Here is a 12618-nt window from a genome sequence, read left to right on the forward strand (position 1 = left end):
ATTCCGGCCCATGCAAAAGTAGTGCTTTTTGTGTAAAATGGGTGTACTCCGGCCTGGTTTAGAGGGTGTGTCTGTTTAAACCAATATGCTGGGAGAAAGAGCTGGACAACAGGGGTTGTCCTTTTCAGGGTATGTGCCCCCCATGCAGGCAAAGGTACATACAAAACTTCACGGGCCTGCTGATATTAATAAAAATGTTATAGCCACTAAGGCTATATGGAAACATATAGCGAAATTAATTGTGGTCTGAGGCCCACTGCGTCACCAAATCGTTCTCAGAGACCTTACTGCGCTTTGCCTCACGCTTTCATACTTTTGAGGTCGCAGTGGGAGCGCCAGCGTGATTGCATTTGAGTGTGACAGGGTATTAGTGTGTGCTTTGAAGGAACGAAGGAAATGTTTTATTTAACGACGCACTCAACACATTTTATTTACGGTTATATGGCGTCGGACATATGGTTAAGGACCACACATATACTGAGAGAGGAAACCCGCTGTCGCCACTTTATGGGCTACTCTTTTCGATTAGCAGCAAGGGATCTTTATATGCACCATCCCATAGACAGGATAACACATACCACGGCCTTTGATATACCAGTCGTGGTGCACTAGCTGGAGCCAGAAATAGTCCAATGGGCCCACCGACGGGGATCGATCCCAGACCGATCGCACAACAAGTGAACGCTTTACCACTGGGCTACGTCCCGCCATGTGTGCTTTTAAAGCGTTCTGGTCATGTTCCATCTATTACCACAAATGAAAGAAATGTTTTATTTAACGACGCACTCAGCACATTTTATTTACGGTTATATGGCATCAGACATATGGTTAAGGACCACACAGATTTTGAGAGGAAACACGCTGTCGCCACTTCATGGGCTACTCTTTCCGATTAGCAGCAAGGGATCTTTTATTTGCGCTTCCCAGAGGCAGGATAGCACAAACCATGGCCTTTGTTGAACCAGTTATGGATCACTGGTCGGTGCAAGTGGTTTACACCTACCCATTGAGCCTTGCGGAGCACTCACTCAGGGTTTGGAGTCGGTATCTGGATTAAAAATCCCATGCCTCGACTGGGATCCGAACCCAGTACCTACCAATGGCCTACCGATGGCCTAACCACGACGCCACAGAGGCCGGTCTACCACAAATGACAATAGTAATAATGTATTAAATGAGCAGTTTATACAACCAATGGTAATTTTACACAACACATACCGCAGTATATTGCAATACGTAAGTGGATATTGCAATATATCGCAGTATAAAAAATAATGGCAAATACCCACCCTATTAATAACAGTAATAAAATTTATCTGTTGATACTTTTTACGAGTTACAGGTTATTTGTTCCGAAACGTTTTAATTTCCGTAAGCATTATGGTGACACGGGTCGTGATCCATTATATATTATGTTAATGACATAAGTGCCTATATTTTCTCCACACCTTTAACAAAAGACTAATATAAGAACATTCATGACACATCAGATTGGAAAAATACATCACAATGCATTCATTCATTCATTCATTCATTTCAATTGATTCGTGCCTGTATTCAATTAAGATTCAAGCATAGGCTAGTATAGTGGTTAATGGCTAGTGGTTAGTGAGAGAGAAATCAGTGTAGTGGTCTTACACCTATCCACTGAACGTTAAAACTGTTAATAATACGTATTCCTGTTTATGTCCAGACGGCGGATGTCCGCTACCAGACAACGATTTGTAATCTAATCTACCAAATATGCACCTACCAAACAGAAATCACAAGTAGTACCAGGGCCTCTTGAGCACCAAGATATGCACAAATGAGCTAGGTCTCTAAGCGTCGCTAACTGTGTCACGAAATAAAAAGATGTTGGTGGGGTTAATGGGTTTCCTGTCAAAAACTGGAATGTACACTGTAAGAGTGACGTCAGTATTGCATCGTAGTAGAGTCAATCTGTGAGAAAAAACACCTTAACCCCCCAAAAATTGCTACAAAAGGTTTTTTAATTGTTTCTGGTACTCTTGGACATAGGGAATAACATATTAAAAATCTATCAAAATCTGACTAGCGAAAAGCTGTTAAAACTGGGTCAAATCCAAGATGGCCGTTTCTGATTTCGCACTCAGTAAAATTAAATCAAATTTAATTAAATGACTATTTAGACCAGCCAAATGTTTAACAAATAAGTAAAACTCATTTAGTTTTCAAGTAATGATTCTATATCATAAGTGCATAATCTTTCTATTACGTCAGTGAATTAATAATTCAAAAATTCAAAATGGCCACTATGGTTCATGGATGCGATAGGAACCGTTTACTTTAGTCACTTATGTAAGCCCATGGGAATTTAGTGATAAAACAAACTACTAATTTAAGATGTATTAGGGTATTAAGGAGATCCAATATAATAAAAACATTCCTAAATTTCATTTGAATGGCCACAGAGAAACAAAATGGCTGCCAACCTACATGTATACATTGACAGTATATGGAAAATGCATATATACTTAGTAATTGGCTAAGTAACATTTATAGTATAAAAGTGCAAAATGTGATAAACATGCCACTTTGCATGCAGTTGGGAGTAAACCTTGATATAGGACTAACCTGGCAATGACCTCCCAATGGCCAGGTGACGTCACAATTCAATATGGCCGCCAATTAACTATTTCTTATTCTGTTTATATCACATTTAAAAGTGCAAGCTGTAAAATATTAGTTGCAATGACACATTTCAGACAATATTATTACTATATATGCGTTGCTGTTATATATTAATCTTTTTTTTAAAATATGAATATACTGATCAAAAAAGAAATGTGTCTAATCATAAATGCAAGACCAGAAGCAAGCCTTTCTCAAGATATGTTCCTACTTAGAAGGTAATGATGAGGAACAATTAACAATTTCTGACCTGAGGTGTAAAATGAAACCATTTTTATGCTGGAATTATTCTCTTCCATATGGACATTACTACCTTAAGGACAAACTAAAGCATAGCAGGAGGGGAAGGCCTTCATGACTTAGTGACTATGACAGAGAAAACTGCACAAATACTTCAGTCTTACTTCCAAAGTGCTAAGGAAGGTGATGAGGAATATCAATATACTTGAAACTACTGCCAGTCAAAAGTGACATAAAAAACAATATTGCTTCTGTTACTGACCAGTGTCCAGATAGTTGTATACTGAAACTGGATTCTGCTTTGCAATTAATTCTAGACACCCTTCATACGATGCTGGATTTGCTATTTGTTGGAAAAGATACTCAGAGAAAAGTGGCAGTCATTGGTCAGTCAATTATTCAAGTTGTTAATCCAAGTGCTGTTTGTGGTGCCATTACAGACGAGACTTGCTGCCCAGATGCACCATTTATATCAATCTAGATTCCTTATAGACACTCTTTCTGAAATGGTGTTTATCTCCTCCTCTACTGAAGTGCAATGGTTTGAAAAGAATGCCGCTAATTCTGTTGCCCCAGATGTTCTAGGCAAGGATAATGACCTGTTAGACACAACATTGTTATTCGCTTCAGACCAGATTGACCACAACATCCTCACAATAGATGGAAAGAGGCTATTTCATGGGTTGGGTATGATTGCCATACTAACACCAGGAAAGAAGACAAATCGTATTGTACCAAGAAAAACGTCTGTCTAATTTAAATGTAACAGGAAAGACAAAGATCAAGATAATAGACTACTGTTTTGCAAACTCTGTCTGCTGCAATGTCAAATTTCAAGAACTTCCCAAACTCAGTGATTATGATAGGCAAGTAGATATTTTATGGGAACTGTCGTTCAGTTTCAACAAGCTGACACCAAATTGGCAGAGCATGGTGCATATTGTCCATCAAGGTCATGTTCACCCTGGTCAGTCTTCTGTTGTGTTTTTTCCCATGATAGACATATACTTTGAAGACAAGACGTGTATTCCATTCACACTGGATTACCTTTTAAATCTAGCTTTGAAGTACTATGTATCCCCAATAATAGCATTTGACCAACCTTTATATTGGAAGGCATCCGAAATTATCAGCAATGGATCAAAGAATAGTAACTTGAAAACGATTGTTTTGATGCTCAGCAGTTTTCACACATTCATGAATGTACTTGGAGCAATCGGTACACTGATGGAAGGCACATGACTCAAAAACATTCTAAAATTTGTTTATGGTGAAAATGCTGTTGTTCATAATGCTGACAGAAAATCATTCCAGGGATCATTCCGTGGTAATTTGTTTTTGTGGACAAATGTCTTAATCGCATGATTATGTCAGACATGATGGATAATGATCCTGTGTTTGCATCACTCGTAAATCAGTCCGAGGAAATGTACACGTCTTCATTGGCAGGTGTAATTGACTTTGGAATCCATAAGAACATCTGAAATGATAGCCAAAATCTAAACAGAAATGGACAAAAGGAAGACTGAACTTTCTGCTTGGTCGACAACCAGTCAGTTATGGCTTGGTTACCAAAGAATGATACAGATTGCTAGAACGTTTGTCAAGGCTGATCGCAAGGGGTCATGGATAATGCACCTGCAAGCTGTATCTGTCGATTTTTGCTGCAGCTGGGCATTTCAAATATCCAAAATCTGCCTACCTCTATTTACAAAGTATGAATGAGTTTGATACAACCCATCCACTTGTTTTTAGGACGTTTGAACAAGCGTTCAACATTATTCGAAGCAGTGATCACTTCTGGGCTGGGCTGATGCGATCTTTAAAGAGTACTGATGGCCTAACAAGAGGAAGTGGAATGACAGAAGAACAACGTGCATTATGGACAATGTCTTCCCCCATATCTGCAGAATACAATGATGCAATGCCGGATTTTAACAACTGGTCATACACCACAAGGGAACAACACAAGGAATCCACTGAAGCAAGAATCAAGAGAGATGTGTCTGACCTAGAGAAAATAAGTTTAAAAATGGTCCCCTGTACGCCATTCTCCACAGACCCAACTTTAAGAAACATATTAAATGGTGTGGGAAATGATGATGTGAATGTGCATGACTTAAGAGTCGTGGAAAGAAAATCGTCACCAAAGTGATAGGAAAGCCTGCATACATATACTCATTCAAAAGGATTGACAAAGCCAAAACCTTCCGAAGTCTGCTTTCCAAAAACCTGTTAAAAGTGATTCTGTCCTGAAATCCTGTGCATCCCAGTTTACCTGGCCAGACAAGTGACATCGTGGAGAACTTGGGAAGCCAGGCTATGACTATCCTGTTTGAGGGCGGGGGGAGGACATCTACAGATTCCCTTGCCACCTTGCACTATAACATTTTCAATAAAAAGTAGATGCAGCAGAATCGTTTGTTACACCTGAACATCTTACCCCAACTACATCTTCAACCAAATTCCACTGCCTCAGTTTACTACCAGATCATGGTATGGATTGGAAAGGAAGGTAACATGGATCCTGTAAACTGGGGATAGAAAGCTGAAGACAATCATTTAATGCAGAATGCTGCCCCTGATAATCTCCTGAAGGTGGTCCATGCAACTGCTCAACTGCCTGTAGAACACCCCGTTATAGCTGCAGGGGCTATGGACTACCATGCATAGCTGCTTGCGGGTCCTGCCAACTTGAGTCATTTTATGGATGGACAAGAATGCTAGTATGTGGATTACATGTCATAGGTTATCATGACCTCACGTTCATTATTTTTGCAACGAAGCAATGCATTATTAAAAATGGCATTAGAAATTGATATTTTGCAAATAATGATATCTTTCAGATAAAATTCAGTCAACTTTAAGGACAATAGTTTTTGAATATTGGATGTTTTAGCAACCAAATTGAAACGTGATGTCATGATATCATATGACGTTGCTGCAAGATCATAGACATGTTTTTTAGAATCCTCACAGTGACTTTCCTAGTCAGGAATAATACATGTAATGGGCTTTTGGTGCACCATGTCTGAGATAAAAAGCCCAAAAAGTTTATATATCCGCCATATTGAATTTGCCCTAATTTTCCTACTTTCTGATTGGTTGATTTTAATAGATTTTTTATATGTTATTATGTACAACTCAACAAACCTAAAACCACCAAAAAAACCTTTTGTAGCAATTTTTTGAAGGTCAAACCATATATTGACTCTACTATCGGTAAGTTCTTAAAATAAAAGTGTACACACCCTTCTAGAGGCGGGGCCTAGTGACGTCAGCATTGCATCAGTCATTTCTTAAAATAAACGTGTACACACCCTTCTAGAGGCGGGGCCTAGTGACGTCAGCATTGCATCATCTTGCATCATCCCCTACTGGGCAGTTTGGCGGCCATCTTGGATGATGCAATATTGAAATCGATATACCCTATAGACCTGCCCTTACTACTGCTGCTTTCATGGCACAAAAACAGATGTCAAGATAGCTGGGAGGGTAGTTTTGAAACGTGGCGATATATGGCGATGGCGCAGGAACGCCATGGATGGGTCATCCCAACACAAGTCCATGCGTGTTTTTGACCTCACTTAGCATGGGGACGCTACTCTAAAGGGGTTAATGACTTCGACAGCTCTCAGTTGACCTCGGTGACTGGGGTTAATGGGTTTGACAGCTGTAGAGTGTCAGAAAAATGGGTATTGGGTTACGAGAAAAGAGGCTGGTGTGAGCGTGGGAACCTGACCTCTAAGCGTGGCGTCAGTGTAAAATAATGAATATTTCAGCTGTCGGGGGTGAGTGTGGATAAGAACAAACTGGTTTCAGCCAGTTCTATAAACGTGTTCAGACATGTTCGCGTGCTGACCTCGAGATAGCGTAGGTACGCCATTCGAAGGGTATAAAACCCAGAGTTAGAACGATTGGCATTGCACGAGTCTCCCCTGGGTTGTCATGCCACGACCAGAAGCGGTCAGGCCCTTTATAAGGGCCCTACGGGAAACCTAGGGAGACACCCAGCATCATAGAGGTCTAATTAACGAGCTACTCTCGATTCACTAATATCAAAACCTATATTAGCTCGGCCATTTACCTTTCGATCGACCGTTCAAAAACTGCGCCAAATTTCCTCAATCAAAAATTGCGCACCCTTTCTCTTTGGCGTTAACGGCTCCATTCAAAATTCCATAGCACCACCACCACCCCCCTGCTCTCCCCCCCCCCACCTTTCCTGTCATGGAGCTAATTACCCTCACCACGACAGGCGTGCGCTACAACAGCTTGTTCTGAATGTGCACATAAAACCCTATGACCTGACCTGACCTGATTGGCATTCGCTCAGAGAAGTTGCTAAAGAGAAGACGTACGCTCCAAATGGCTTCGGGATATTCGAGAATGGACAGCAACAGTAGCAGTTGTAGCAGCTGTATCAGTGGTAGCAATGACGATGTTTTGGTACTAGAATGCAAATATTCCGAAAGACACATAATCAAATGCAAAAGAGTAACTACCAAACAAAATGCGAACATGAATGATACGGATCAAACGGATGCTGCTCGTGAACCTGGCGAAATCGTGGATGAAGAACCCATGGATCAGACGGATGCTGCTCGAGAATATAAATCAGGCTCTGCCAACGATGTTGCCTATGACGCCGATGACAAATGGGATGGCTTCTTGAGACATTACTTGTTCTGCCATCGTCCCGAAATGAGAGGATTCTACAGACGACTCTACACATTTGGTTGGTGGCCCCTCCAGATGAGCCAGAGACCGAGGGAACTCGCAAAAGTCGCTTTCTTCTACACGGGAGACCACGATGCTGTCGCCTGTTACTGTTGTGGACTACGCGGCTACGGATGGAAGAAGTGGACGATCCAGTGATGGAACTTTACAAACTGTCCCCGATATGTCCCTACATTAACAATGTGTTCAGACATTAAATACATATTGCTTGGGTGTGCTACTTTTCGTGAATTTCACGTTTTGTTTGTTATTAATGTAAGGGTGGCATTGAGCCGTGCATGAGCTATGCTTTTGGATGGGCCATGGGCCATACGTATCACACAAATTCAAACTACATCTTTATGCGCATGCGCGAAATTGTAGAGAGTATAAATAAAAGGGTAATGGGTAACCCATCTCGTCAACTTTATCAAAAATAAAACCAAAAAGGTAGTACAGCCAACAAAGAGATCTAAACCAGATAACAAATCTGCCGAAGCGCTTAAGAAATTGAAATGCTCCAACACCACTGCTTCTACCTCTTCCTCTACTACCAAGCCTACTTCCACTAGCACCCCCCTCTACTTATACTTTCACCACCCCCACTCTTACCGCTGTTCCTTCAGCTACCTCCACTCATATCCTCACTGATACATCCACCCCCTCACCGCCCCCATTCCTACTGATGTTCCTTCAGCCACCTCCACTCCTATTCTCACTGCTATACCCGCCCCCAAAGGCCCGGGGCCATTCTATAAAGAAGTCCCCACTAAAGCCTCTAGAAACGAACAAACAGCTACAAATCCACAGCCATACACCACCCTCCACCCAATCTTCCTCTAACACCCCAAACAACAAAACACCTCACTAACAAATGGCTGGCCAAACTCTACCCCCTCCCAGCTCAAGCTACTTCCCTGACTACTCTAAAAGCTAACTACCCTCACCTTAAACTCAGAGACGCCGCCACTTGGTCTAACTAGTACCACCAACACCACCGACGACCATCACATCATTGTTCAAGGTCGCCGGTATCCCTTCCTTCCATTTGAACGGGGGCGAGACGTGGCTCAGTGGTACAGCGTTCGCTCGATGCGCGGTCGGTCTGGGATCGATACCCGTCGGTTGGCCCATGGGCTATTTTTTCGTCATAGCCAGTGCACCACGACTGGTATATCAAAGGCCGTGGTATGTGCTATCCTGTCTATGGGATGGTGCATATAAAAGATCCCTTGCTGCTAATCGGAAAGAGTAGCCCATGAAGTGGCGACAGCGGGTTTCTTCTCTCAATATCTGTGTGGTCCTTAACAATATGTCTGACGCCATATAACCGTAATTAAAATGTGTTGAGTGCGTCGTTAAATAAAAACATTTCCTTCCATTTGAACGGAAGCCCAGTAAGTGCCACCACTACCAGCAGAGACCCGCCCACATACCATCGTTGCGGCCAAAAGCACGCGAGAAGTTCTCGCAACTCTCCTTGTATTAACCCTATCCAAAGCCCCAACTGTCTGAGAAAACGTATGGCACATGATACCAGGTGCCATCATTATCAGAAAGCGCTTCGGCAACTAAACAATAAAAAACTCAAGAAAACCAAACCAAAGAAGCTAGGCCGATTTTTAATAAACCAACTATGGTAACACAAACAGTAAACCTATGCACCTATGTAAACTTAGAACTGCAGACCAAATCCAAGTTAGAGAACTCAAATCTCTCATTGAAACACTAGTTCAAGAAATTTCAACTATCAAAAAAAAAAAAAAAAAAAAAAAAAATCTAGGACTTTCGAAAAACTAAATTAATAAAATACTACAGTCAAATTAAACGTAATTATGGGACCGCGCCATGGGAGACACGTCTCCATACGCCCCCAATAATATATCTAACAGGAACTAGAGGCCTCCATTCAATGGGACATGGTGCTGAGCTCACCCAACTGATAAGCACTAGTGACAACAAGCCAGATATCATTTGCATTCAAGAAACTTGGCTAGGCGCTGGCGTTAACAATAAAACAAATAAAATTAAAAATAGAAAAGCGTTTAAAATTTCTGGTTATACCAGTTATTATGCTCACAGGACATAGCACTAGAGGTGGATTAGCCACACTAATTAAGAAAAATATACCACACTTAGAAATTAAATATCAACCTACTAATAATAACTTAGAAGTTCTTGGACTCACTGTCCAACATAACACTATGCGAATTGACGTTATTAATGTTTATAGCCCTCCAGGAACTGCTCAGAATAGCTTAACCACTCAAAACTATAATAATCTCATAAATAAAAATAATAATCTAATTTTAGTTGGTGATTTTAACTGCCATAACACACTGTGAGGGAGTCCTAACACCGACCCATAGGGCGAAATTTTTGAAGAATTTATTAATAATAATAACCTAGTGTGCCTTAACGACGGTAGCATAACTTATATGTCAGATATAAATAACAGCACATCTGCCGTCGACCCCACTGTAACCTCAGCAAATATAGGAGCAAATGCTCAATGGGAATCAATGGATACCCTTAATAGCGACCATTTTCCCATTCTAACCAGTTATAAATGCAACGCTAACTTCTCTGAAGAAGAAATCTTTATTCCAAAATTTTAATTTTTTAAAGCTGACTGGGCTGGTTTCACCAGCGACTGCAAGACAATAACGTTAGAGGATAATCTAAACATCGATGACGTAACTTATAAAGTTACAAAGAAAATAATCGAGATAGCGGAAAAAAATATTCCAAAAACAAAACCTAACAATAAAAATAAACCAGTTAGTTGGTGGACTGCCAAAATTAAATCTAAATGTAGCTTCAGGAATAGAATGCGCAAACTTTAAAAAATAAAACAAAAACCCCCACCAAAAACCCCCCCCCAAAAAAACCCCAGGTAAACAAGAATATCATACCAAATACAAAATAGCTAAAGCAGAAGTAAGTAAACTTATTATAGAAGTTAAAAAGGCCAGCTGGCATACTTTCTGTGGCGAAATTAATAACAGAATTTCAGTTAAAGAAATGTGGGGCAAAATCTTAGCTATACAAGGACACCGCGCTAGACCCACAGTCCTTCAAAAACATAAAACAGCAATTACTAATAAGCAAAAAGCAGATTTACTTAGCTCAACATTCGGTAAAAACAGCAGTAACGAACATTTCCCTAAGAAATTCTCAGAAAAATTAACAAAATCTAATTCTCTGCCAACCAATAACCCAACAATTATAAACCAACCAGACAATAATAACCTAGAATATAATCAACCACTAACGCTCTTAGAACTTAAATCAGCATTAAAAGCCAAGAAAAGTACGGCCACCGGCCCAGATAAAATTAGTTATACTTTACTCCAACACGTCTGATATGACCCTTGAGATAGTGTTGTCGCTCTTTAACAGAATCTGGAGAGAGGGACAAATACCTGCTGCATGGAAACATGCTGAATGTTTTAGCCTTTATAAAGCGGGGAAAGACCACTCTCTCCCGAGTAGTTACAGGCCGATAACACTTACGTCACACATGTGTAAAACTTTAGAAACAATCATCAATAAACAACTAAATAAATATCTTACTGAAATTAATTTAATAGCTAACGTTCAAAGTTGCTTCAGAGCCAAACATTCAACCATAGACCAAGTAGTCCGACTACGAAACTCAATTATATTAATGATGCCTTTAGAAAGTCACATAAAGTTTGCACAGTATTCATAGACATCGAGAAAGCCTTTGACATGGTATGGCGCCAAGGCCTGTTAACTAAACTTAATGATAACGGTATTAAAGGCAATATGTTCAACTTTATCAATAACTTTATCCATAACAGATCTATCTTAGTTAGAGTAAATGGACAATTTTCAGATAAAACAGAAATCACTAATGGGATCCCGCAAGGTTCAGTTCTTTCCCCAACCTTGTTTAACATGTTCATCAACGATATTACTACTGCGCTCAATGCTACAGAAAAACCCCGGGGCAAACCTGCCCGCTAAATACAGCTCTCTTCGCTGACGATTGCGCCTTCTGGCGAGCAGGTAGAACTACTTCTTATATCTTTTAAAAAACTACAACTAGATCTAGATAGACTAAATAAATGGGCCATTGACTGGAGAATTAAACTTTCATCAACTAAAACAGTATATATGTTATTCGACAAAACCAGAAAACCAGATAAATTTATATTCAAATCAGATGATAATCTAATACCGCGCGTCTCGCGATTTAGATTTCTAGGTGTATTATTCGATTCTCAATTGACCTTCAAGTCTCACATAACCAGCATAATTCAAAATACTAAAACAAACCTTTCAATCTGCTTAGGGCCATCGCAGGTATCAGCTGGGGGGGGGGGGGGGGGCGCAAACTGATACAATGCTTATGGTCTACAAAGCATCCATACTCTCCAGGCTAGACTATGGAGCCCAGGCCTATAGTTGCGCTTCCCCAACGCTGCTACATAAATTAGATATCATCCAAAACAAAGCCCTAAAAATTATAGCTAAAGTACCAAATACCACCAGTGGATAAAGTTTAGAAGTAGAATTCAATGTTATGCCTCTAGAACACCGTCGTAAACTTCTACTTCTCAAATAGCACTTGAAAATCCACTCGCTACACATTAACCATCCAGTACAGGATCTCATGCCCAAGGAAAGCCGACCCGGTCAAACTCCTAAACCAAACCTCCAACTCAACGACTCTTTCGCTACTCAGGCCAACAAAATAGCAATAAAAGTAGACATAGATAATACTCCAGTGGCAATGTACCATGTCAATCAGCCTATCGACTGTCATACACCTTATTTAATTAAACAAACAACTAACAAAACACCTTTTCCACCCTTTAAAAAAGTGTTATTTGAAGTAGCTGCTAATGAAAATTATCCAGATCACATCCACATCTACACGGATGGATCCAAAAAACCCGATAATAGCAGGGTTGGTTTTGCTGTAGTAGAAGAAAAACTTTCCAGACACCCTAAAGTAGTTAAATATGCACGGCTGCC

Source organism: Gigantopelta aegis, chromosome 9 (genome assembly GCF_016097555.1).
Source record: "Gigantopelta aegis isolate Gae_Host chromosome 9, Gae_host_genome, whole genome shotgun sequence".
In the NCBI taxonomy this organism is placed as follows: domain Eukaryota; kingdom Metazoa; phylum Mollusca; class Gastropoda; order Neomphalida; family Peltospiridae; genus Gigantopelta; species Gigantopelta aegis.